This window comes from Lithobates pipiens, unplaced genomic scaffold, assembly GCF_037356315.1.
Source record: "Lithobates pipiens isolate NorthernLeopardFrog02 unplaced genomic scaffold, aLitPip1_a1.2 Scaffold_8, whole genome shotgun sequence".
Classification (NCBI taxonomy): domain Eukaryota; kingdom Metazoa; phylum Chordata; class Amphibia; order Anura; family Ranidae; genus Lithobates; species Lithobates pipiens.
The window spans coordinates 349,712,935-349,740,659 of NW_027507903.1; the positions used below are offsets into that span (position 1 = coordinate 349,712,935).

Below are 27,725 nucleotides of genomic sequence, written 5' to 3' on the forward strand. Positions count from 1 at the left end.
GCATAGTTTATATATACATATCTATAGAAATTTGTTAACAATAAGGTTACGAACCATTGCTTATACATATGACATTTTGAAGGTATAACCTGTAATGGAGAAGTTCTGGCTCTGTATCCCCACTGGTGGTGGTTGATTGCAGTTTCCCCATCACCCCTAACAGGATCATACTGTGATTGGGATATACTGATTTTAGGATACAGGTACCATAGTGCTCGGGTTTCCCAGTAATGTAATGTATTGTGATAAGCAAAATTATGCTTATTATTATAAAACAAAATTAGGATAAACTTAAAGCAACATAAATTGTAACAAAGGAGAAGGTAAAGAAAATTACAGTTACCAAAGTTTCATTCAGATACCACAGTATACAGTTCATATTTTAGGATGCCAAATATATAGCCATAAATTTGGTAATGTTATGGTTTAACCACTTGACAACTGGTCGCTTAAACCCCCTTCCTAATCAGACCAATTTTCAGTTTTCGGTGCTCTCACACTTTGAATGACAATTACTCAGTCTTGCAACACTCTACCCATATGAATTTTTTGCCCTTTTTATCACACAAATCGAGCTTTCTTTTGGTGGCATTTAATCACCGCTGGGTTTTTTTTTTTTTGCGCTATAAATGAAAAAATACTGAAAATTCAGTAAAAAATAATAATTTTTTCTTTGTTTCTGTTCATAAATTTTGGCCAAATTTTATACTGCTACATATCTTTGGTAAAAATAATCCAAATCAGTATATGGTCTGTGGGAAAGTTATATACAGTACACATACCGTTCCACAAACTATGGTGCCAATCACTGAAAATTGATCACACCTTAAGTACTGACTGCCTAGCTCATTTACTGAGACCCTAACAAGCCAGGACAGTACAAATACCCTCCCAAATTACCCCTTTTTGGAAAGTAGACATTCCAAAATATTTAGAAAGAGGCATGGGTTTTTTGAAGTTGTAATTTTTTTCCCACAACTCTTTGCAAAATGAAGATTTTTTCTTCTTTTTTCTTTTTTTTTCATAAAAGTGTCACATTATCAGATTATTTCTCACACACAGCATAGCCATACCACAAATTACACCCCAAAATCCATTCTACTACTCCTCCTTAGTATGGCGATACCACATGTGTGAGACTTTTACACAGCATGACCACATACAGAGGTTCAACATGCAGGGAGCACCATCAGGCGTTCTAGGAGCATAATTACACATATAATTTCATGACTACCTCTTGCACTTTTGAAGACCTTGGAGCACCAGGACAATGGAAATGCCCCAAAAAATGACCCAATTTTGGAAAGAAAACAACCCAACGTATAATTTATGAGGCATATCGAGTCTTTTGAATACGTCATTTTTTTTTTTACAAGTTTATGGAAAATGTGGAAAGAAAATGAAAACGCATTTTTTTTTTTTCACAAAGTTGTCCATTTATACAATATTTCTAATGCCACGTACACACGATCGGAATTCTCGTCGGAAAAAGTTCTGATGGTTTTCCCGACGGAATTCCGATGGAATTCGGCTCAAGCTGTCTTGCCTACACACGGTCACATCAAATTCCAATCGTTTATAACGCGGTGACGTACAACACGTACGACGGGACTAGAAAAGGGAAGTTCAATAGCCAGTAGTCAATAGCTTCTGTCTTGTAGTTGAATCTGAGCATGCGTGATTTTCGGCTTGTCGGAATTGCATACACATGATCGGAATTACTGATAGAAAGTTTTTCCATCTGAAAAATTGTGAACATGCTATCAATTTTTGGCTGGCGGAAATTCGGACAGCTAAATTCCGATGGAGCATACACACGGTCGCATTTTCCGATGAAAAGCTCTCATCTGTCTTTTTCTGGTCGGAATTCCGATCGCGTGTACGCGGTATAACACATAGCATGTACATACAAAAAATTACTCCCAAAGATAGATTCTCCTACTCCTCCTTAGTAGGACGATACCACATGTGGGAGGCTTTTACACAGCCTGGTCACATACAGAGGCCCAAAATGCAGGGAGCACTATCAGGCATTCTATGCAGGACCGTCTTTAGCGCAGGGCAAACGGGGCACCTGCCCTGAGCCCAATCTTTGTTGGGAGCCCCGCGCTACCCATGAATTGGGGCCCCAAATGATGGCATTGCAGAGTGCACAGAAGGCTGTATTCCTATGCTAGCCAGCAGAGAGGGGCGTTGCCGGGAGCTCCACTGACGCTCTGACCCCGCCCCATGCAGCCTGTGTGCCGAGAACAGAGCGGCTATAGTGAGAGCCAGTGATTGGAGTGGAAGCGTCAGTGGAGCTCCTGGCCCCGTCCCCTCCAGCAGAGAGGGGCTTGGCCGGGAGCTCCACTGACGCTCTGACCCCAGCCCCATGCAGCCTGTGTGCAGAGAACGGAGTGGCTGTAGTGAGAGCCAGTGATTGGAGTGGAATTGTCAGTGGAGCTCCCGTCCCCGCCCCCTCTATACTGGCTTTTAATGAAGACGAACTCTCATAGATGGCAGGTTGTCTCCCTTAAACACAGAAGATGGTCCTCGAAATACAGCAGCGTCCAATCAGAAATAGTGCTGAAGCAGACAGTATTCGCAAACTGCCTGTGACTTGGCTGGGAGGTGGGGTAGGTACACCCACCGGGCTGTCATTCTCCCAGTGAGGTTTTGTGTACATGGAGCACATGGTGTGAGCAAGGCTGCACTGACAATTCCACCAGGATAACAATCCTAATTATTTGAGGTACATATATAGTGCTGATAATTTACTCATATATTTTTATATATATATATATATATATATATATATATATATATATATATATAAATTCACATCATTTTTATTTGTAAGTTATGTTGTCAGCTCCAATGAGATTTTAAAACAACAGTCACATGACTGAATCAAAGATGTTAAAGGGTAAGTTCACCTTCCAGAAAAAAACAAATGGACATATTTTTTCAGGTAAAAAAAATGTGCTTTTTTTTTTTTAACTGCAACCTGTGCAGAGCATTGCACCTGCGATCTGCAGATTGAAGGTGCAATGTCAGGCTCCTGTCTTCCTCTTGCGATCTGCCTGTATACGCGTTTGTGCTTTCTATTATAAAACTAGAGGAAAACTGAATGAACTGTGTGCTGGGAGCATGATCGCAGTGGAAAACAGTACTTGTAGTTTTTTCATTAATGTTATTGATTTATATAGTGCCAACAGGTTGTGCAGCACTTTACAATCTAAAGGGAGAGAAACAGGGGATTGTGGGACTAGAAGGGTAGTTGCTGAGGCTAACCCTACAAATAATTCCTGCCCAGTTGGGTATGGTGGACTATCTCGGTACTGATACACAACAACATAAAACTTATATAAAATAAATTATTTATTACATAAAATTACATACAAAATATAATTTTTTTTTTAAAAGGGAGAAAGGATTGGATAATTATGTCATTGTATGAGTAATAAATAACTCTGATTGTCTCCTGCAGTATGTCCGCAGTCTCTGGTTGTCTCCTGCAGTATGTCCGCAGTCTCTGGTTGTCTCCTGCAGTATGTCCGCAGTCTCTGGTTGTCTCCTGTAGTATGTGTATTAATGTGCAGTTTTTTTTATTTGGGATTGCTCCACTGCTCAGTGAGTGGTAATGATGTGCATTAATCTGTAGCAATCAATCAGCGAACAGTAGTGATCTGCTTTAATCTCTAGCAACCAATCAGTAAGTGGTAATGATGTGCTGTAACCCCTAGCAACCAATCAGTGCGCAGTAATAATGTGCAGTCACCTCTAGCAACCAATCGGCAAGCAGAAATGATGTGTTGTAACCTCTAGCAACCAGCCAGTGAGCGGTAAGGATAGGCTGTAACCTCTGGAAAACAATTGCAATCGCTGCGTGTTCTGCTGCAGTAAACTGATTTTGAGTCTACCTGCTGTTTTTTTGTATGTCTCAGAATGGAGGGGGGCCCCAAGAAATTGTTTGCCCAGGGCCCAATCAAAATTGAGATTTTTTTGTGCTGATTTTCCAGTAAGGGTATTTCAGCAAGTAGGGTGGAGATGTGTAAGCTTCTCTTTTTCCTCTCTCTAGAGGCCATCTCTAGAGGCCATCTCTTGAGGCCATCAACACACCCCTAACGAAAGCCTTGTGGGTGCACCAGAGATTGAATACACTGCTGGAGGACCCCAAATTAAATAAAAATAGCTCATCCAGCTTTGTCCTCAACTCCATTATATATTCTGGGTGTGAGAGATGGGGCATGGTCGGACCATGCAAAATTAAAAAATGTTGCCCTAGTAACCCTCAGAAGAATATTTTTATCTGTAATAAAGCAATCAGTTCTTGAGTAGATATTGTGGGGATTAGAGAAGAATGTGTAGTCTCTCTCTGACATGTCCTGCGTTCCATGTGGGCTTCCTTTATGTGGTGTCCATTTCCAGGCCCATTTGGGATGTTGAAGTCTCCACACACTAATAGTTGGCCTTTTTGGACTAAGCAAGCTTTGGCCAAAGTCCTTCTGATGAACCTTCTTTGATGTCTGTTGGGGGCGTAGATATTTACTAGGGTGTAAAGGATTCCGTTTAGCTCCACAACTAGGATTACATATCTACCTTCTTCATCCACCAGTGAAGCATGTAATTTAAAGGATATTGAGTCTCTTATGGCTACCATAACGCCTCTTTTTTTTTATTATTATTATAATTGGCTTGGTAGATGTGTGGGAAGTGTTTGTGATTGCAACTGGGAAGTTGTGCAGCGAGTCTCCTGCACACATAACACGTCACAGCAGTGGTTTTCTGCTTCTTTCCATAGTGCCCTTCTCTTGTAGGGGCTATTGAGACCTTTGGTATTCAATGATAAGAACTTAAGTACCATTGAAGTGAATTAGATTGCGATTGAGTGATTTGTCTTCAAAATAAGCATGTTGTTTTGATGAGGAAAGGGCAAATGTGGTAACAGAAATAAAAAACAAATAAAAAAAGGAAGAAAAAACAGGATACATGCAGTGTTGTATTCCCATTCTTGCTGATGAAAGAGAACGTTTAGGGTTCAGGTGATCCCTATACACATATCCAATGGGGGAATATAAAGTACAACCGGACAGGATCTTAGTATTCAATATGGTGGTTTTCTTTATACCAGCAGAGCCATAAGGATTTAGGGCTGGAGCGTAGGTCTGATCTAGAGAGCTCAGGTGTTCTTCGTCAGGTCCGTGATATCCTCTTAATTTTGTGGGAGGAGTCCCCAAGATTTCATTAGCTCCAGACGTTTGTCTAGAGTGGTTACAATCGAGGTTTTGTTGTTTCTTTCAGTGGACAACTTAGTCGGAAATTTCCATTCATAGAGAATATTGTTGTTTCTCAGGATCTTTGTAATGGTGATGAGGTTTTTGCAGGCTTGTATGGTTGCTTGCGAGAGATCTATATATAGTGAAATTCCAGAATATGGTTCTGGTAAAGAGTTGCATTTGTGGGAGAAATGCATGAGTTGGTCCTTAATGTGGAATAGGGATGAGCTTCGAGCTTGTTCAGCGAACAGTGAACAATTTGGGCTGTTCGCTGCAAATTTGAAAAGCCGGAACACCCTATACAAGTCTATGTGAGAAATCTAAACTGCTAATTTTAAAGGCTAATATGCAAGTTACTGTCCTAAAACGTGTTTGGGGACCTGGGTCCTGCCCCAGGGGACATGGATCAATGCAAAAAAAGTTTTAAAAACTGCAGTTTTTTCAGGAGCAGTGATTTTAATAATGATTAAAGTGAAACAATAAAAGTGTAATATTCCTTTAAATTTTGTAGCTGGGGGGTGTCTATAGTATGCCTATGAAGGGGCGCATGTTTCCCGTGCTTAGAACTGTCCCTGCACAAAGTGTCATTTGTGCAGGAAAAAAAGAATTTTAAAATCACTTGCGGCTATATTGTCGGCTCCCGTAATATAGAGAACACTCAATGAGTGTTCTCTGTATTAGCCGACAATTAATTCATTCATTGATTTAAAAAAAAAAAAAAAAGCGTGGGGGTTCCCCTAAATTCAATTACCAGGCCCTTCAGGTCTGGTATGGATATTAAGGGGAACCCAGTGTCAAATAAAAAAAAAATGACGTGGGGGTCCCCCTAAATATCCATAAAAGACCCTTCAGGTCTGGTATGGATATTAAGGGGAACCCCCGCATCAAATGTAAAAAAAAATTTGACGTGGGGCCCCCCTAAAAATCCATACCAGACCCTTTATCCGAGCACGCAACCTGGCAGACCGCAGGAAAAGAGGGGGGGTGAGAGAGCGGCCCCCCCTCCTGAACCGTACCAGGCCACATGTCCTCAACATTGGGAGGATGCTTTGGGGGTCTGTGACCCCTCAAAGAACCTTGTCCACATGTTGATGGGGAGAAGGGCCTCATCCCCACAACCCTGAGCGGTGGTTGTGGGGGTCTGGATCCTGGCCCCCCTGTTTGAAATGGTAAGGGGGTACAAAAGTACCCCTACCATTTCACAAAGAAAGAGGGGGCGGGGTCAGGTGACGGGTGGCCCCGCCCTCCTAATATAAGAAACGTCAGCGCTGGGATCCCCGCAGTGTCTCCGCAGTGGAGACAGAAGATGGATGCATAGACAGCGCTGGACTGAGAGATGCCCCGTCGCTGGATATGATCATCCATCACTGGACCCCAGAGATCCGTCGTTGGATAGCAAGAGTGGATTAGCACTGCTGGAATCTTTTTTTTATTTTTAATAAAGGAATTTTTCAAAAGTGTGTTTGTCTTATTTAACCATTTTTACACTTTCTTTGTGAAATGGTAGGGGTACTTTTGTACCCCCTTACCATTTCAAACAGGGGGGGGGCGGGATCTGGGGGTCCTCTTGTTAAAGGGGGCTTCCAGATTCTGATAAGCCCCCCGCCCACAGACCCCCACAACCACCGCTCAGGGTTGTGGGGATGAGGCCCTTCTCCCCATCAACATGGGGACAAGGTGCTTTGAGGGGTCACAGACCCCCAAAGCATCCTCCCAATGTTGAGGACATGTGGCCTGGTATGGTTCAGGAGGGGGGGCACTCTCTTGTCCCCCCCTCTTTTCCTGCAGCCTGCCAGGTTGCGTGCTCGGATAAAGGGTCTGGTATGGATATTTAGGGGGACCCCACATCAATTTTTTTTTAATTTGATGCGGGGTTCCCCTTAATATAAATACCAGACCTGAAGGGCCTGGTAATTGAATTTAGGGGAACCCCCACACTTTTTTTTTTTTTAATTAATGAATGAATTGTCAGCTAATACAGAGAATTGAGTGTTCTCTGTATTACGGGAGCTGACAATATAGCCACAAGTGATTTTAAAATACTTTTTTTCCTGCACAAATGACACTTTGTGCAGGGACAGTTCTAAGCACGGGAAACATGCGCCCCCTCATAGGCATACTATAGACACCCCCCAGCTACAAAATTTAAAGGAATATTACACTTTTATTGTTTCACTTTAATCATAATTAAATCCACTGCTCCTGAAAAAACTGCAGAAAAAGAAAAACTTTTTTTTGCATTGATCCATGTCCCCTGGGGCAGGACCCAGGCCCCCAAACACTTTTTAGGACAGTAACTTGCATATTAGCCTTTAAAATCAGCTCTTTAGATTGTGAACGTTCAAGTCCCATAGACTTTAATAGGGTTCTAAAGTTCACATGAAGTTTAGGTCTGTTCGCAGGTTCTGGTGCGAACCGAACAGGGGGGTGTTCGGCTCATCCCTAATGTGGAAGTAATGGATCCTAGCTATCACATCTCTCGTGATCTGGTAGATAGGATGGTTTTGGGAGGCGGTGAGCCCTGTCTATCACCAATTCTTGGGTTTTTGTTGCTGGAAGCAGTTTGGCTATCATTTTCTGCAAATATAGACGGAGTTCTGCCGGGGAGACCATTTCCGGGATGCCTCTAAATTTTACATTGTTCTGGAATGGTCCTCGACCTTCACCATTTTGATTCTCATGTTGCGGATTTCTTCTGTTCGATCATAAAGGGTGTCTACTACCTCATTATGTGCTAGCGTGTTGTCGCTCATTTTATTCTCTAAGTCCACTCTGTCTCCTGTGGCTTCAATCCCTCTATTTGTTTGTCTCATGAAGTTTGACATGTCATGCTGCAGTGCTCCACGTAGTGTGATCTGCATATATTTAAGATCAGAGTCTAATTTGGGCTGACGGACCCACTGTAGGGAAAGCATCCAGCTTTTCACTGAAGCCATTTGTGTCAGTGAGAGTGTCAGTATAAAGGGAGGATTCACTCACTGTGTCACCGTCGGCTATTAGTTTCCTCCTTTGTTTCACTGGGCTATTGAATGTGGAGGGAGGAGAACGTTCTCCGCTGTCTTGAGCTGCATAGTGAGATTGCAGGGAGATTTTCTTTGAGGATGCAGCTGCCCCTGTTCTTCTCTGTGAGAATCAGGTGGTGCCGGCACCATCTTGTGAAGTCCATGTCTCAGTCAGCCTGTAGAAATAAGTGAGTCTGCGGGGCCTTTCACAAACCTTTCTCTTCCCCTTCATGCCGCTTCTACCTCTCTGGCTCTGAATCTGGTGACAGGTGATGTTTTGAGGCGTCTACTGTCGCTGTGTGTTGCCCGTTAGATCCCGTGGAGCCGGAGTTGGATCACAGTGCAGCCATCTCCTCAGGCTGCCGGCCACGCCCCTGTATTTGTATTGTATTTTTGAACAACTGTACTGACTAAATGAAAATCATACCATTTGGTATCGTACACATAGGCACACAACCCCCCCCCCCCCCTCCCAGTCACAGTGTCACTGATTGCAGTGATCATTTATTTACTGATCACTGCATTTAGTGTCAGTTGTGACAGTAAAAACTGTCAGGGCAGTTAGTGTTAGGTCCAGGGTAGCCCCCTACCCCCCCAATAAAGGTTTAACCCCCTGATTGCCCCTAGAGTTAACCCTTTCACCCCCTTTTGCCAGTGTCACTAAGCAATCGTTTATCTGATCGCTGCATTAGTGTCACTAGTGCCACTAGGTAGCTAGTTATTTTTTTAGGTTCACGCCAGGTATTTATAGCGCTAGGTACCCCGATATACTACCCAATAATGGTTTTAACCCCCTGATTGCCCCTAGTTAACCCTTTCACCCCCTTTTGCCAGTGTCACTAAGTAATCGTTTTTCTGATCGCTGCATTAGTGTCACTGATGGCGCTAGGTAACTAGTTATTTTTTTAGGTTCACCGCCAGGTTTTTATAGCGCTAGGTACCCCCATATACTACCCAATAATGGTTTTAACCCCATGATTGCCCCTAGTTAACCCTTTCACCAGCGATCACCGTATAAGTGCCACTGGTGACGCTGGTTAGCCAGTTAGTTATTTAGGTTAACCGTCAGGTTTTTATATAGCGCCAGGGACCCCCATATACTACCTAATAAAGGTTTTAACCCCCTGATTGCCCCTATTTAACCCTTTCACCAGTGATCACCATATAAGTGTTACGGGTGACTCTGGTTAGTTAGTTTGCTTTTTATAGCATCAGGGCACCCACCATTTATTACCCAATAAAGGTTTAACCCCCTGATCACCCGGCGGGTGATATCAATTAGGTTTTAGGGTCAGGGTCTGCGTCGCCCCAGGCAGCGCTAGGTTAGTGTCAGTACCGCTAACACCCACGCGCAAAGCATAAACATCCCGTAGTGGTATAGAATCTGAACAGATCAATATCTGATCTGATCAGATCTATACTAGCGTCCCCAGCAGTTTAGGGTTCCAAAAAAACGCATTGTTAGCGGGATCAGCCAAGATACCTGCTGGTACCTGCGTTTTGCCCCTCCGCTCAGCCCACCCAAGTGCAGTATCGATCGATCACTGTCACTTACAAAACACTAAACACATAACTGCAGCGTTCGCAGAGTCAGGCCTGATCCCTGCCATCGCTAACAGTTTTTTTTTTGTAGCGTTTTATATTTAAATCCTGAAGGCAGTGCTTGGTTTTCGGGTTCCCGTACGTGGCTAGACTCCCAAAAAGTCCCCCACATGTGGTATCCCCGTACTCGGGAGAAGCAGCAGAATTTATTTTGGGGTGTAATTTCACTTATGCCCATAGCATGTGTGAGCAATATATCATTTAGTGACAACTTTGTGCAAAAAAATAAAAAATTATAATATTCCTGCAACTTGTGGTGAAATATAAAATATTTCATGGACTCAACATGCCTCTCAGTAAATAGCTTGGGGTGTCTACTTTCCAAAATATCTTGCCCAATATATTTTGGGGTGCAATTCCACATATAACTATGGCATGTGTGAGCAATATATCATTTAGTGACAACTTTTTGTAAACTTTTTTTTTTTTGTGTCATTATTCAATCACTTGGGACAAAAAAAAATATTCAATGGGCTCAACATGCCCCTCAGCAATTTCCTTGGGGTGTCTACTTTCCAAAATGGGGTCATTTGGGGGGGTTTGTACTGCCCTGCCATTTTAGCACCTCAAGAAATGAGATGGGCAGTCATAAATTAAAAGCTGTGTAAATTCCAGAAAATGTACTCTAGTTTGTAGACGCTATAACTTTTGCGCAAATCAATAAATATACGCTTATTGACATTTTTTTTACTAAAGACGTGTGGTTGAATACATTTTGCCCTAAATGTATGACTAAAATTGAGTTTATTCGATTTTTCTTATAGCAAAAAGTAGAAAATATATTTTTTTTCTCGAAATTTTAGGTCTTTTTCCATTTATATCGCAAAAAATAAAAATCGCAGAGGCAATCAAATACCATCAAAAGAAAGCTCTATTTGTGAGAAGAAAAGGACGCAAATTTCGTTTGGGTACAACATTGCATGACCACGCAATTACCAGTTAAAGCAGTCCAGTGCGAAATTGTAAAAAGACCTCTGGTCCTTAGGCTGACAATTGGTCCGGGGCTGAAGTGGTTAAGTATGTAAACATTAAAAAAAGGAGGACAGACCACATTGGCCCCATAAAGAATGAGGAAGGACATCTGGTTACAAAGGATGGAGAGATGGCGAAGGTATTGAATTTATTCTTCTCCTCAGTCTTCACGAGGGAATCGGGGGGCTTCAGTAACCAAAACTGCAGTGTTTATCCTCATGACACATCACAGGAAGCACCTCCATGATTAACAGAGGACAGAATTAAAATTAGACTTGGGAAACTTAACATTAATAAATCACCAGGACCAGATATCTTGCACCCGAGGGTACTTAGAGAACTCAGTCAAGTAATTGCCAGACTATTGTTCCTAATTTTTACTGACAGTCTACTGACTGGAATGGTACCAGCTGATTGGGGAAAAGCCAATGTAGCACCAATATTTAAAAAGGGCCCAAAATACATCACTGGGAATTACAGACCAGTTAGCCTAACATCAATAGTATGTAAACTCTTGGAGGGGATGATAAGGGGCTGTATACAAGATTTTAGTAATGAGAACAGTATCATTAGCAGTAATCAGCATGGATTCATGAAGAATCGTTCTTGCCAAACCAATCTATTAACCTCCTATGAGGAGGTGAGTTGCCATCTAGATAAAGGAAGGCCTGTGGACACAGTTCCCCATAAACGATTACTGTACAAAATAAGGTCCGTTGGCATGGACCATAGGGTGAGTACATGGATTGAAACCTGGCTACAAGGGTGAGTTCAGAGGGTGGTGATAAATGGGGAGTACTCGGAATGGTCAGGAGTGGGTAGTGGGGTGACCCAGGGTTCTGTGCTGGGACCTATCATATTTAATGTGTTCATAAACGACCTGGAGGATGGAGTAAACAGTTCAATCTCTCTATTTGCAGATGATACTAAGCTAAGCAGGGCAATAACTTCTCCGTAGTATGTGGAAACCTTGCAAAAGGATCTGAACAAATTTTATTGGGGTGGGCAACTACATGGCAAATGAGGTTCAATGTAGAAAAATTTTAAATAATGCATTTGGGTGGCAAAAATATGAAGGCAATCTGTACACTGGGGGGAGAACCTCTGGGGGAATCTAGGATGGAAAAGGACCTGGGGGTCCTAGTAGATGATAGGCTCAACAATGGCATGCAATGCCAAGCTGCTGCTAACAAAGCAAACAGAATATTGGCATGCATTAAAAAGGGGATCAACTCCAGAGGTAAAATGATAATTCTCCCGCTCTACAAGACTCTGGTCTGGCCGCACCTAGAGTATGCTGTCCAGTTCTGGGCACCAGTCCTCTGGAAGGATGTACTGGAAATGGAGCGAGTACAAAGAAGGGCAACAAAGCTAATAAAGGGTCCTGAGGATATTAGTTATGAGGAAAAGTTGTGAGCACTGAACTTATTCTCTCTGGAGAAGAGATGCTTGAGAGGGGATATGATTTCAATATGCAAATACCATACTGGTGACCCCACAATAAGGATAAAACTTTTTCGCAGAAGGGAGATTAACAAGACACATGGCCACTCATTAAAATTAGAAGACAAGAGGTCTAACCTTAAACTGTCTAGAGGGTTCTTCACTGTAAGCCCTTGTACACACGGTCGGACATTCCGATGGACAATGTCCGATAGGACCGTGTTGTCGGATAATCCGACAGTGTGTGGGCTCCATCGGACTGTTTCCGTCGGAGTATCTGACGGACCAAGTTTTCCAGCTGGGCTATAAAGTTTTCCGACAACATGATCCGATCGGACTTTGTCCGATCATGTGTAGAGAATTCCGATTGGACAAAGTGCCACGCATGCTCAGATCAAATTCCTAGACCAAAGCTATTGGCTACTAGCCTAAACGTAGTCTCATCCTAATGAAATAACGTCATCACGTTAAGTACGATCAGATTTTTTTACAACTTTGTCCGACTGTGTGTATGCAACAGTTTCGGACAAAATCCGTCGGACAAAATCAGACGGATTTGGTTGTCGGAATGTCCGACCGTGTGTACAAGGGCTAAGAGCGGAAAAGATGTGGAATTCCCTTCCACAGGCGGTTTTCAAGAAACTATTATATAGGCACCTTAAGGACCACAACATACAGGGATATACAATGTAATACTGACTTATAATCACACACATGGGTTGGACTTGATGTACTTTTTTCAACCTCACCTACTATGTAACTATGTAACTAATGTCCTCTATAACAATTGAGTAGTGTGGGGACCAAAAGATTTGCAGTGAGTAAATGAGCTACTAAGCTCTACCCTGCTTCACTTGCTTCACCCTATCTAATCAATAGACAGTGGAAGTGGTTACTAAAACTTCCGAGGTTGCTGGATAAGTTGCTACATTCATCTCTGCCTGTACTATTTCTTCTCACTGACTGTTGATAGGCTATGAATAAATAACTGGCATACCTAGAACAATATTCCAGTATAGAGATCTTAATAATACTCCTATATAATGGTCTGTAAATTTGCCTGCCTATCAGGTAAACCCTCTCTTTCCAATAGGCTGGCTATACGTACCTATAGTACTCTGGAGTACCTCAATTCCCCTGTAATAGTCTCCAAACCTACCTTCCCATCAAATAAACTATCTCTATCCAATAGGCTAGTTCAAGGTACCTATTTTGCTTTGGAGTAAATAAATTGGTAAGTCTTGCTACCTCAAAAGCTACTAGAACTACTGACCATCAACTACCAAAACATAAATCAAACTTCCCTCCCCATAAAACCATGTGTAAGAAACCCCAAAAATAAACAAATGTGTCCCAAAAGCAAGAGAAACCCTATACGTTTATCTCAATTAAGAGCTTCATCAGGGATGTTAAAATAAAATGTGAAAGAAAAATAAAGGGGAATAAATTAATCCCACATGGTGAAAATGCCCCCCCCCCCCCGGCCTAATATTTTTCCAAGATGGACACCAATCTAGCTGCACATTTTTTTTTTGTATTATTGCCATCTTGTGGAGAGAAGAGCTGCCATCAGTGCCCATCACTGCTGTTGGTCAATGCCCTTCAGTGTTGCCCATCTGTGCCACCCATCAATGCCCATCAGCACCGCCTATGAGTGCCCACCAGTGCCGCATATCAGTGCCCACCAGTGCCGCCTATTAGTGCCCAGTGCCACCTAACAGTGCCCATCAGTGCTGCCTATCAGTGGAACATATCAGTGCCACCTATCAGTGCTCATAAGTGCAGCATATTAGTGCCTCCTCATCAGTGCCACCTAATCAGTGCAGCTTCATCAGTGCCCATAAGTGCCACCTCATCAATGCCCACCAGTTCAGCCTATCAGTGCCTATCAGTGCCCATCAGTGCCGCCTCATCGGCGCACATCAGTGAAGGAGAAAAATTACTTAGTTACAAAATTTACTGACAGAAACTAAGTAAAAAAAATATTTGTTTCAAAATTTTTGGTCTTTTTTTGTAAAAAATAAAAACCCAGCAGTGATTAAATACCACAAAAAGAAAGTTCTTGGTGGTATTTAATCACTCAGCGACAGCACTGAAAGCTGAAAAATGCATAGTTGCCAACATTGTAAAAAAAAAATTCGGGACACTTTTTTGGCAGTAGGCGGAGTTGTGTTATAATTAGGGGGTGGGGCGTGTGGTTATAGGTGTGGCCTAGGGAAAGGATAAAATGCGGCGTGCTAAGCGCCGCGGCTAAATATGGGCGTGGTTTACGTAAAATAGTGGGCGTGGCTTACATGGGGCTTGGCTCAAAGGGGTGTGGTTAGTGTCTGAGATGAATGCAGAGAGGGAAAGGGGGGAGGGGGAGGGTGGGGGAATGGAGGGACAGCAGCCCCCCGAATCTACACCACAATAGCAATGTGTTTTCCAGAGTTTGACAATCAGCAGATAACGATACTCCAAATACCTGGTGTTAGCGCTTCAATCATCCCGGCGCCATGATTGTTATGGTGTCAGGATGATTGAAGTGCATTATTTCTATTATTACATTGTAATATGAAATGAAATCATTCAACTCACCATAATGCAGAATCAGTGGGAGCCATGAGCGCATCACTAGCCACGTTGCCTGCCACCAGATGCCATCAGGTGCCCCCAGCAGAGCAGCCTTCCTCACATCCGATGTCCCATCAGAGCAGCCTTCCTCACATCCGATGCCCCATCAGAGCAGCCTTCCTCACATCCGGTGTCCATCAAAGCAGCCTTCCTCACATCCGGTGTCCATCAGAGCAGCCCTCCTCACATCCGGTGTCCATCAGAGCAGCCCTTCTCACATTCGGTGTCCATCAGAGCAGCCCTCCTCACATGCGGTGTCCATCAGAGCAGCCCTCCTCACATCCGGTGTCCATCAGAGCAGCCCTCCTCACATCTGGTGTCCATCAGAGCAGCCCTCCTCACATCCGGTGTCCCCATCAGCCCTCCTAACATCTGGTGCTCCTCTGACATCCAGACTCTGACTGCGCTCCTCTGACATCCAGACAGACTGGCTCCCCTGACATCCAGACAGACTGGCCCCCCGACATCCACAGACTGGCCCCCCGACATCCACAGACTGGCCCCCAACATCCACAGCCTGGCCCCCGACATCCACAGACTGGCCCCCGACATCCACAGACTGGCCCCTGACATCCACAGACTGGCCCCCGGCAAACAGACTAGCCCCCGACATCCACAGACTGGCCCCTGGCAAACAGACTGGCCCCCAGCAAACAGACTGGCCCCTGACATCCACAGCCTGGCCCCAGACATCCACAGACTGGCCCCCGACATCCACAGACTGGCCCCTGACATCCACAGCCTGGCCCCCGACATCCACAGACTGGCCCCCGGCAAACAGACTAGCCCCCGACATCCACAGACTGGCCCCAGCAAACAGACTGGCCCTCGACATCCACAGACTGGCCCCCAACATCCACAGACTGGCCCCTGACATCCACAGACTGGCCCCCGGCAAACAGACTAGCCCCCGACATCCACAGACTGGCCCCTGGCAAACAGACTGGCCCCCGACATCCACAGACTGGCCCCCGACATCCACAGCCTGGCCCCCCGGCTAACAGCCTGGCCCCCGACATCCACAGACTGGCCCCCGGCAAACAGACTGGCCCCTGACATCCACAGCCTGGCCCCCGACAAACAGACTGGCCCCCAACATCCACAGATTGGCCCCCGGCAAACAAACTGGCCCCCGACATCCACAGACTGGCTCCCGACATCCACAGACTGGCCCCCAACATCCACAGACTGGCCCCCGGCAAACAGACTGGCCCCCGACATCCACAGCCTGGCCCCCAACATCCACAGACTGGCCCCCGACATCCACAGACTGGCCCCCGGCAAACAGTCTGGCCCCTGACATGATCCACAGACTCACTGGCCCCCGACATGATCCTCCACAGACTCACTGGCCCCCGACATGATCCTCCACAGACTCACTGGCCCCCGACATCATCCTCCACAGACTCACTGGCCCCCGACATGATCCTCCACAGACTCACTGGCCCCCGACATGATCCTCCACAGACTCACTGGCCCCCGACATGATCCTCCACAGACTCACTGGCCCTCGTCATCCCGCGCGGGGACTTTGAACCAACATTGCCACAGCAATGCTAGTCTCTATTGAAGACCAGCTTCTGGTCTTCTTAAAAATGGCACATTGTCTCCGCCGTCCGCGGACCTCTAGCGGCCGGCGGCAAAAAGATCGGAAATTCAATTTCCCGGGACAAACCGAATTTCCCGGGACATTTCCCGGGACAAAATTAATTCAGGACAAATGTCCTAATCCCGGGAATGTCCTGGGAAATTCGGGACAGTTGGCAGCTATGAAAATGGCCTGGGCAGGAAGTGGGTCTAAGTGTTCTGTAGGCAAGTGGTTAATATGGGCAACTATTTCAAACAGGTAGGATGTTATGTTAGACTGTTAGTGTAATTAAAATATTAGAAGTGAATTCTTTCTGTCAGCCGGGAATGCAAATGAAAAATTTGTGTTATATTACTTCCTTTACAAATGTCTCTGGGCCTAGTAGAGAGCACACACCCACTGTTTTACCTCTGGCTCAAACACAGATATACAATAAATCTAGTGGTAGATTACTATAATAAGAATGATATGGATTGCTTGCTTCTAAATTTGTAGCTTCTGACAGTGGCGTAACTAGAACCTTCAGGGCCCCGATGCAAGAAACCATGGAGGGCCCCCCTGACCTCCAGCCAGGGCTCTTCTGACTGATCCCGGGGGCAGCAGGACCTGGATAGGAGGGGGAACAAATCCTCTCCATTTTCCTCCTGCAGTTACTTAATTCCTATCAGAGGGAGAGGAGGAGAAGCAGACTTTTAGTGGCTACAGGAGAAAAATTGAGGGGATGTGTTCCTCTAAATGCCCCCTCCCCCATCTAGGTGTTCAGGGGCAACATGTGCGCTATCACAATTGTGAACCCTGTAGTTACGCCCCTGGGATGAGTGCCAGTGGTGGGGGTGGGGGATGGGATTAGTGGCAGCAGTGGTGTTTGAGGAGGGATAGGATCAGTGGCATCGGTGGTGGGGGATGGGATGAGTGGCAGTGGTGAGGGAGAGATGGGATGAGTGGCAGCGGTGGGGAGGATGGGAAGAGTGGCAGCGGTGGGGAGGATGGGATCAGTGGCAGCAGTGGTGGGGAATGGGATGAGTGGCAGCATGAGTGGCAGCGGTGAGGGTGATGGGATCAGTGGCAAGGGTTGTGGTTGGGGGGTGGGATCAGTGATGGGGGGGGGGGTTGAATGGGATGAGTGGCAGATGTGGTGGTGGGAATGGGATCAGTGGCAAGGGTGATGGTTGGAGGGGGATGGGATGGGATGAGTGGCAGTGGTGGTGGGAAGATGGGATCCGTGGTGAGGGTGATGGTGGGGGGGGTGGGATGGGATGAGTGGTGGGAAGGGGAATGGTATCAGTGGCAAGGATGGTCGTTGCTGGATGGTCATGGTGGGGTGGATCAGTGGCAGCAGTGGTTGTGGTGGTGTGGGGGGTATAAATGGTAGTGGTGTGGGGGAGGGGGAATCAGTGGCAGTAGTGGTGGTGTGGTGGGTATCAGTGGCAGTAGTGGTGGTGTGTGGGGGTATCAGTGGCAGTAATGGTGGTGTGTGGGGGTATCAGTGGCAGTAATGGTGGTGTGTGGGTGGTATCAGTGGCAGTAATGGTGGTGTGTGGGTGGTATCAGTGGCAGTTGTGATGGTGTGTGGGTGGTATCAGTGGCAGTTGTGGGGGTGTGGGGGGTATCAGTGGCAGTTGTGGTGGTGTGCGGGGGTATCAGTGGCAGTTGTGGTGGTGTGCGGGGTATCAGTGGCAGTTGTGGTGGTGTGGGGGTATTAGTGACAGTAGTGCTGGTGTGGGGGGTATCAGTGGCAGTGTGCGGGGTATCAGCGGCAGTTGTGGTGGTGTGCAGGGGTATCAGTGGCAGTTGTGGTGGTGTGGGGGTATTAGTGACAGTAGTGCTGGTGTGGGGGGGTATCAGTGGCAGTTGTGGTGGTGTGGGGGGTATCAGTGGCAGTTGTGGTGGTGTGGGGGGGAAACAGTGGCAGTTGTAGCGGTGTGGGGGGTAACAGTGGCAGTTGTGGTGGTGTGGGGGGTATCAGTGGCAGCAGTGGTGTGGAGGGGGGATCAAGAGATGGGTGCCACTCACTTGTAGATCACTTGGTTCCCCCTGCTTGCTCGGTCTTGCTTGGGTGAGCAGGGAGGCTGGGCGGGGCCTGTGATTGAAGGTGTGGACGGAGACGATGGGCGGAGCAAGCGGGGACAGAGAATTTGGGCGGAGACTGCGGGCAGAGGGAATGGGCGGAGAGGATGGGCGAAGCGGGCGGGGACTGTCCCCGATGAGTGCGGGAGCAGAGGATGGGCGGGGAGGATGGGCGGGGCAGTCGGAAAGGATGGGCGGAGCTTACCGGGACTCCGCGTAAATGACTATCTCCCGGGTGGCGGCGGGCCCCCTTACAGTGGCGTTGCTCAAGGGCCCAGTCGCAAATGCGACTGGTGCGACCCTGATAATTCCGCCACTGGCTTCTGATTGGTGGCATATACAGTATATATAATCGTACAGTATAAAAAGATTGATGAAAACCATATATAAAGATTGATGACGGTTCTGGATCTATATTTTCTTATATACATTTTATAATTGCTGAATTCCAGGATATTATAAAAGACCCACATTAAGGCAGCTAATTTTTTGAATTTTTTTTTAATTGCAAGCAGTTTACCTGAATTTATTGAGATGAGTTGTGTCAAAGGGACCTTAAAACGGTAGTAAAGCTCACTTTGTAATTTTTATCTACAGGTAAGTCTATAATAAGACTTACCTATAGGTAAAATTAAAATCTTCTAAACATGCACCGTTTAGGAGATATTAACCCTGCATGCAGCCAGTGACATTATCAGTGCATGCGCTTTGAAGGTCCAGCATACCTTGCCGGAACTTCAGAGCTTTGTGTCAGAACCGAGGGATGAGCTTCATGCCTGAACATCATCGCGGCTCTGGACAATCACACAGCCGGAGTGTGCAAGCCCAGAAGAAGGACCGGGGGAAGATGTCAGCGCACAACGGGAGGGCTTTGTTCTAAGGTACAGTAACACACGATCAGCCAGACTTTCCGAATGAGTGGACCTGCCCACACACGACTGGACTTTTCCGGTGGGGAGTCCGCCGTACTTTTGAAATGAACGGACTTGCCGACACACGGAGGAAAGTCCATTCATTTTGAATGCGGCTCCAGGTAGCCGGGACTAGCAAAGAAAGTCAATGACGCCGCCTTTGGCGGCAAGATTGACACGTCGCTGGCCCCGTTGCCTGGTATGAACTTAAAGGGGAAGCCCTGCACCAAAAAAACGGCGTGGGTGTCCCCCCCAGGTCCATAAAAGACCCTTATCCGAGCACGCAGCCTAGCAAGCACCGCCTTCAGGCTTTCTAAGGGCGTTACAGTTTTGAAGGCCATAAAATGCCAAGATGGCACAAACCCCCCCCAAATGACCCCATTTTGGAAAGTAGACACCCCTAAATTTAGGGGTACACTAGTGAGACTAGGTAATAAATGGCGGGTGCCCTGAAACTATAAAAAAATAACTAACCAACCAGCGTCACCTGTAACAGTTATATGGTGATCACTGGTGAAAGGGTTAACTAGGGGGCAATTAGGGGGCTTTATGCGGTAGTATATGGGGGTCCCTGGCGCTATAAAAAGCTGCAGCGAACCTAAATACCTACCTGCCTAACTAGCGTCACCTGTGACACTAATACGGCGATCAGAAAAACGATCGCTTATTAGGCTGGGTTCACACTGGAGCGATGCGGGAACGCCACGAATGCGCGGCGGGTTCCCGCATCGCATGCCTCCCGGCGGCAGTTCACACTGCCCTATGCGAACTGCTGGGAGTGTCAGTGAAATGTTACTGACACCCCCAGATCAGTTCGCATATCGCAGTGCGATCTGCAAACTCGGATCGCATGGTGTGAACACCCATGCGATCCGATTCTGCTGCGGGCCAAAAAAAGGGTCCCGTGCGAATTTGCGCCGGGTGCGGCGAATGGCTGAACTCGAATCGCACAGAGATCGGATGTGATTTGCACTGCAGTGCGGTGCGAATCACATCCGTTCTCATAAACCGCTGCAATGTGAACCCAGCCTTAGTGACACTGGCGACGGGGGGTGATCACGGGGTTAAACCTTTATTGGGGGGGTTAGGGGGGTACCTTAGAACTAAAGGGGGCTAACCCTAACTGCCCTAACAGTTATTAGTCACAAATGACACCCGCCGGGTGATCAGGGGGTTAAACCTTTATTAGGTAATAAATGGCGGGTGCCCTGAAACTATAAAAAAATAACTAACCAACCAGCGTCACCTGTAACAGTTATATGGTGATCACTGGTGAAAGGGTTAACTAGGGGGCAATCAGGGGGCTTTATGCGGTAGTATATGGGGGTCCCTGGCGCTATAAAAAGCTGCGGCGAACCTAAATACCTACCTGCCTAACTAGCGTCACCTGTGACACTAATACGGCGATCAGAAAAATGATCGCTTATTAGGCTGGGTTCACACTGGAGCGATGCGGAAACGCCGCGAATCCGCGGCGGGTTCCCGCATCGCATGCCTCCCGGCGGCAGTTCACACTGCCCTATGCGAACTGCTGGGAGTGTCAGTGAAATGTTACTGACACCCCCAGATCAGTTCGCATATCGCAGTGCGATCTGCAAACTCGGATCGCATGGTGTGAACACCCATGCGATCCGATTCTGCTGCGGGCCAAAAAAAGGGTCCCGTGCGAATTTGCGGCGGGTGCGGCGGGTGTGGCGGGTGCGGCGAATGGCTGAACTCGAATCGCACAGAGATCGGATGTGATTTGCACTGCAGTGCGGTGCGAATCACATTCGTTCTCATAAACCGCTGCAATGTGAACCCAGCCTTAGTGACACTGGCGACGGGGGGTGATCACGGGGTTAAACCTTTATTGGGGGGGTTAGGGGGGTACATTAGAACTAAAGGGGGCTAACTCTAACTGCCCTAACAGTTATTACAGTCACAAATGACACCAATGCAAAAAAAAAAAAAAAAAAAAATGACATTGGTGTCACTGTGACTGGGGGGCAGGGGTAATTGGGGGGGTGATCGGGGGGTAAAGGGGGGGTGTGAGTGTGCCTGGCATGTTCTACTGTGTGTGTGAGTGTTGGTGCAACTTACTGATCCGCTCTCCTCCGTGTCGGAACGAAAAATACCGACACGGAGGAGAGAATACATCACTTCCTCTCCTGTGTTTACATTACAGGAGAGGAAGTGATGTCACCGGGGATTTCTATTCGTCGGGAGCGATCGCGAGGGGGTGGCCATGAATGAATGGCCGTCCCCTCGTCCGGGATCGCTCCCGTACGAATACCGACCGCCGCAGGCACCGGGCGGGGGCCCGATCGGGCCCCCGACCCGCGGGAGGCAAGGGACGTACATGTATGTCCTTATGCCTGCCCGTGCCATTGTACCGACGTACATCGGCGTGCGGCGGTCGGCAACTGGTTAATATATGGGTGTCTGGCTATTTGTTGATAGCTCAACACAGCACCTTGGATTTTCATTGAATGTATATTTTCTTTTTCAGCTGTTTTAAGTCGGTTGAATATATTTCTACCACTGCAGCTGCTTTGTCCATGGCGGACATTTACAGATTACATTGATTGATCGGTGGGATATTTTGAGACATATATCTAATTGAGGTATATATAAAATGATTTATATTTTTTTTTTTTTTTTTTTCTTGGCCATATGGATGCATTCGTATGTGAGTTGTTTTGAGTGTATGTAGGAGGGAGCATAGTTAGGGTTTTTTGTGGACATGTTTATGTGTGTGTGTTTTGTTTTTGGTGCGTTTTATATGTGTTGATATAGGTGGATATGGATTTGTTTGGTCATGTAAGGGTAGATGTGTTTGTGAGAGGAGATGGAGGTAAGGATATGGGAGTACATGGGTATGTACATATATATGGTTGGATAAGATTAATTGTGGGGTGTTTTTTTTTTTTTCAGAACATCTATTTGGCCCTTTCTGGCGGGTTGAGGTGGACCATTTGTGTGACCCTTGTTGGGGTTCATTGGCGTTCAGGGTCATAGGAATACCAGCTTGTCGGGGTCTCAAATAATCACATGTCACGTGGAATATCAGACAGATTCAAATTTTATTGGTAATGTAAAACAACTTGTATATGTCTCTCCATGCTTCTGACTATGATATATTTTGTTAAATGTAAGTAGTAAGTGAATTAATACATTAATATTTATATGTGTTTTTTATTAGTGGGCTCTGTATAAGGTTTTTGAAATCCCTGAAGAAGGGCAGGATCTGCCTGAAACGATCGTCGGGTTGGACGTGTGCTTGAGCCATTTTATGTATCATATTGTGCTGTTTGTGATGATGCATTCTTCTAATGCTTTATATGCATATTTAAAGATACTTTTTGAATTTAATAAAATATTGTAATAATATCTGTAACTCGTGTTTTCAGTCACTTATAAAGTCCCATTTTATTGGGGGTTTTTCTCCTTTTTGTACAAAATCTATTTGGGATGTGGTGACTGAGAATTTCCTGCGATTATTGGGATTCTTTTTTGCTTTTTTTTTTATCCTTTCTATCAAGTGTCCACCATAATGTCGCAGTCACGATAAAAATCGCTGATCACCACCATTACTAGTAAAAAAAAAATATTAATAAAAATGCCATAAAACTATCCCCTATTTTGTAGACACTATAACTTTTGCGCAAACCAATCAATAAACGCTTATTGTGTTTGTTTGTTTTTTACCAAAAATATGTAGAAGAATACGTATCGGCCTAAACTGAGAAAAAAATTTTTTTTTATATATTTTTGGGGGATATTTATTATAGCACAAAGTAAAAAATAATGAGTTTTTTTTCAAAATTGTCGCTCTTTTTTTTGTTTATAGCACAAAAAATTAAAACCGTAGAGGTGATCAAATACCACCAAAAGAAAACTCTATTTGTGGTAAAAAAAAGGACCTCAATTTTGTTTGGGAGCATGGCCACGCAATTGTCAGTTAAATTGACGCAGTGCCGAAAAAAAAAACGCTCTGGTCAGGAAGGGGGTAAATCCTTCCGGGGCTGAAGTGGTTAAACGGTACTCTCATTTTGTGGTCTTCACATCTACCGAAAATAAATATTAAAAAAGTAGCAAAATTGTGTCCATCACATAATTCATAGTGACCCATAAACACCACTCTGTCCCCTCCCATACCTCGCTGCCGTAATCTGCGTTTACTGAGCCGAGGGACCTGTCACAAGCACTCGTCAAGTGTTCTGACTATGCCTGTCCTTTTCACCCCCCTTCACCTTTCATAGAAGTTGTACTATATGAAATGAATGAATGAAAAGCTATGAATGAAAAGGAATGGAAGGGTTGGTGGATGAATGAAAGGTCTACTTCCTCCATTCATAAAGTGCTTTTGATTCATGGAAGCTTCTATGAATAGAGGAAGGAACAGAAGATCATGGCAGGTTGTGAGAGGGGGCCTGAGGATAGGAATTCAACTATGATAGTCAGCACCAGCACAGGGGAGACTTCAAACCAAACACACCACGCATGTTTGAGTCCCATTCATTCTTAATAGCACCTCAAGCGCATCACACAAAGCTGTTGCCCAGAAGAAGCTCCTGCTCCTTTTTGGGCGACGAGCTTTGCGCAATGCATTTTATCGCAATTTCCATGTGATTCTGTCATGCGACAATCTCAGCAAAATTGATCCACATTTTAGGCGCCAGTAAAACACACACATGGGGGTAATTTACTAAGATGAATGCTCTGCGCCGGTTCAGACCTTAATTTGTGCGCTAGATAAATGTATTAATTGAGCGTGTGAACTGGTGCACGCATAAGCTCAACAATATGCCATTGATAATAGCGCACACCGCATCATTAACAGTCCATTCACACATGGTCAACACGACTTCCAGCGCGACTTTGGGAGGCAAATTGGACATGACTTGAGTATGAATCACAGTGCGACTTGGGGCGACTTACAACACGACTTTAAGTCACCCCCAGGCCAGCCGACTTTATTAAAAAAAATTCAGGTCTGGTATGCATATTAAGGGAAACCCTGCTCCAAAAAAAATGGCATTGGGGCCCCCCTCAAAATCCACACCAGGCCCTTCAGGTCTGGTATTCATATTAAGGGGAACCCCGCGCCACAAAAAAGATTACGTGGGGTCCATCTCAAAATCCATACCAGACCCTTTTCCGAGCACACAACCTGGCAGGCCACAGGAAAAGAGGAGGGGAGGAGAGAGCGACCCCCCCCTGAACAGTACCAGGCCACATGCCCTCAACATTGGGAGGGTGCTTTGGGGTACCCCCCAAAGCACCTTGTGGCCATTGGTTGTGGGGGTCTGCGGGTGGGGGGCTTATCGGAATATGGAAGCCTCCTTTAAAAAGGGGACCCCCAGATCCCAGCCCCCCCCCCCTGTGTGAAATGGTAAGGAGTACAAAAGTACCCCTACCATTTCACCAAAAAAGTGACAAAAGTGTTAAAAATGACAAGAGACAGTTTTTGACAATTCCTTTATTAACGTCTTCTTCTTTCATCCTTCAGTTTCTTCCTCCATCTTCTTCTTCCTCCGATCCTCTGCTTCTTGCTCCGTTGTTCTCGTCTGGCATCTTCCTCCGCGGCGTCTCTTCTTCCTCGATTTGTTCTCGGACCGCTCCGCACAATGGGAGGTCCGTTATATAAGAAGTGTCAGAAGAAGAGAAGCGTCACACAATGGAAGCTTCCCATTGCGCAGAGCGGCCCGAGAAAGTGAGGAAGAAGAGACGCCGTGGAGGAAGATGCCGGACGAGAACACCGGAGCAAGAAGCAGAGGATTGGAGGAAGAAGAAGATGAAGGAAAGAAGACCCGAAGAAGATGGAAAGAAGAAGACTTTAATAAAGGAATTGTCAAAAACTGTCTCTTGCTATTTCAAGTGACCTTTGTCACTTTTTTGGGGGAAATGGTAGGGTACTTTTGTACCCCCTTATCATTTCACACAGGGGGGAGGCTGAGATCTGGGGGTCCACTTGTTAAAGGGGGCTTCCAGATTCTGATAAGACCCCCACAACCATCGGCCAATGTTGTGGGGATGAGGCCCTTGTCCTCATCACCATGGGGACAAGGTGCTTTGGGGTACCCCAAAGAGAGCACCCTCCCAATGTTGAGGGCATGTGGTCTGGTAAGGTTCAGGAGGGGGGGGGGGCGATCTCTCGTCCCCTCCTCTTTTTGTGTGGCCTTCCAGGACGCATGCTCAGATAAGGGTCTGGTATGGATTTTTTTTGCCGCGGGGTTCCCCTTAATATCCATACCAGACCTGAAGGGCCTGGTATGGAATTTCGGGGGACCCCCACACATTTTTTTTTCTTAATTTTTTTTTCTTAATGTTAACATGACCTGGCTTTAAATAGCCTTAAAAAACATAAAAGTGAACCAGCGTAAAAAAAAGGCAAGTTGGGAGGTGCGCCTGTTCAACTTATGCAAATGCATTTACGTGGCTTGACATTTACTAAGATTTTGCTGGCACAGTGAACCAAAGCACTTGAACGTACGCAAATGCCGCTTGCAATGCGCAGTGCATAAATTGACCTCACACAGTTCCAAGTGTATTTGCAGGCGCAGAAAGCTTGTTCAGAGAAAGTTACTTTTCCATTCTATTTTGGGCATATTTGTTACTTGGACAGTTATAACTATACTTCCTCACATCACCCCCATAATATTGGCACTTCCACCTTAATTCTGAGTTGAATAATGCGTGCGCCATGTCTATAGCGGTGCACCGATTGCCGCCTCCTGTGCGCCGGCATGATAATAGTAAATGAGGAATTGCGCAAGTGCTTTGTGAATACGAAAATGGCCATTGCGCATTGGCATGCGCCACAACTCATAGGGGAAAACCGTTTGTAAATCAGCCCCATGGTGTGTTTTGGCATGTTTGTAGTGCAGTCCTGCCCGTAATTCCAAATTGCGAAACTGAAATCTGGGGGGGAACATCCCCCTAGATCTGGCCATGCGGCACTTACTTGCCTGGCGCTACCTAGAGGAAGTCCCAGCATGTGCCGCCAGTGCTCCTGCAAACAAGGCATCTCTGGAATGCCTTCGGATGTTCCTGGACCCTGCTTATCTGTGCCGGCCATCAGCATTCCTCCAGACGAGAACATTCATAGCCACAAGATAACAATTTTGTGTTGAGCCGTATAAATAGCGCTCTTAGCCCCACATGCGGCCCATAGGCCATGGCTTGGACACCCCTGCCTTACATCTGGGAAAAGGAATAAAGATAAAGCTGCCCACTAAGGGTAAAAACAGACAAAAGATGGTAAGCTCTTCTCTGCTCACAGACCTATGAAATACAGTATTCTCCAGCCTACAGGTGTCTTCATCTAAATAAGCACCAGGGACACAATCCTTACATAACATTTACCAATGCTAAGTTTCCTCTGCCACCCAGGTGAATGGTGACCAGCCCCTTTACTAAAGCAAATGCACCTCCTAAATCCTCCACTATCACACCTGCTGATGACATCACTTCTGGTGGATGGGAACAGTCCTCCCTGTAAAACATGTGTTGTGCTATGGTGTCATGATGTCACCAAGGTCCCCACATAAACATTCACTGGTACATTCGGGCCAGGGCTACCCTCATGCCAGAAATATGAAAGGATAAGAAGCAACACAAAAGCAAAAACAAACTGAATCCCAAAAAACAAGACAACTAGAAAAACAAAAAGCTAAAAATAATGAATAAATGTAAAAAAGGGATAACTATAAGCCCCGGTTCACACTAGAATACCGTACAGGAAATCTGTGATCCATGCGCTTTTCCCGCACCCTTGCGGGTGTGAGTGTAATGTTAACAGCATCCCAAATGCAGGTCGCAAGCGCATGGAATCGTATGGTACAAAATGACCATGCAATCCTGTGCATTTCTAAAATTGGTGCGTGCGCTACTTGAGAAGTAGTATGATTTGAGCCAGTTCAAAATGAAGGGGCTCAAATCACACCACAGTGAATCACATGCAAATTGCACAGGAATGCGGTGTGATTCATAGTGTGAACCAGGGCTAAATCTCTCACAAATACAGCACACAAAGCTCAATTAAAACAAAACCAGATGGACCCCTTTCTTTGGAAGGTCTGCCGAAACAGACCCACCCAAGTACTAGGTGAGGCTCCCCCGAAGGGAGACCCCAAAAGAGAGAGGGTGAACTAAGCCAGAAGGCCATGTCCAACCCCTCCCCAGATTTTCAGGACAGGCTTGAGGACCTGCAACCCTACTCATCACACGTGCAGTGACAAACAAAAAACGTGACAACACACAAAAGAATAAAATTTAATAAAAT

The 27,725-nt window shown here is 45.9% G+C and overlaps 1 long non-coding RNA gene across 4 annotated transcripts in view; it reads left to right on the plus strand.

Moving 5' to 3' along the window:
- Positions 1–22,828, plus strand: part of LOC143963619 (uncharacterized) — a 463,825-nt gene extending 440,997 nt beyond the window's left edge. For all 4 annotated transcript variants that reach the window (XR_013271009.1, XR_013271011.1, XR_013271010.1 and 1 more), the window contains 3 exons: positions 21,948–22,062; positions 22,373–22,527; positions 22,641–22,828. This is a non-coding gene — a long non-coding RNA (uncharacterized LOC143963619). The remainder of the gene's footprint in view (positions 1–21,947; positions 22,063–22,372; positions 22,528–22,640) is intronic.
- Positions 22,829–27,725: the final 4,897 nt, after the last annotated feature.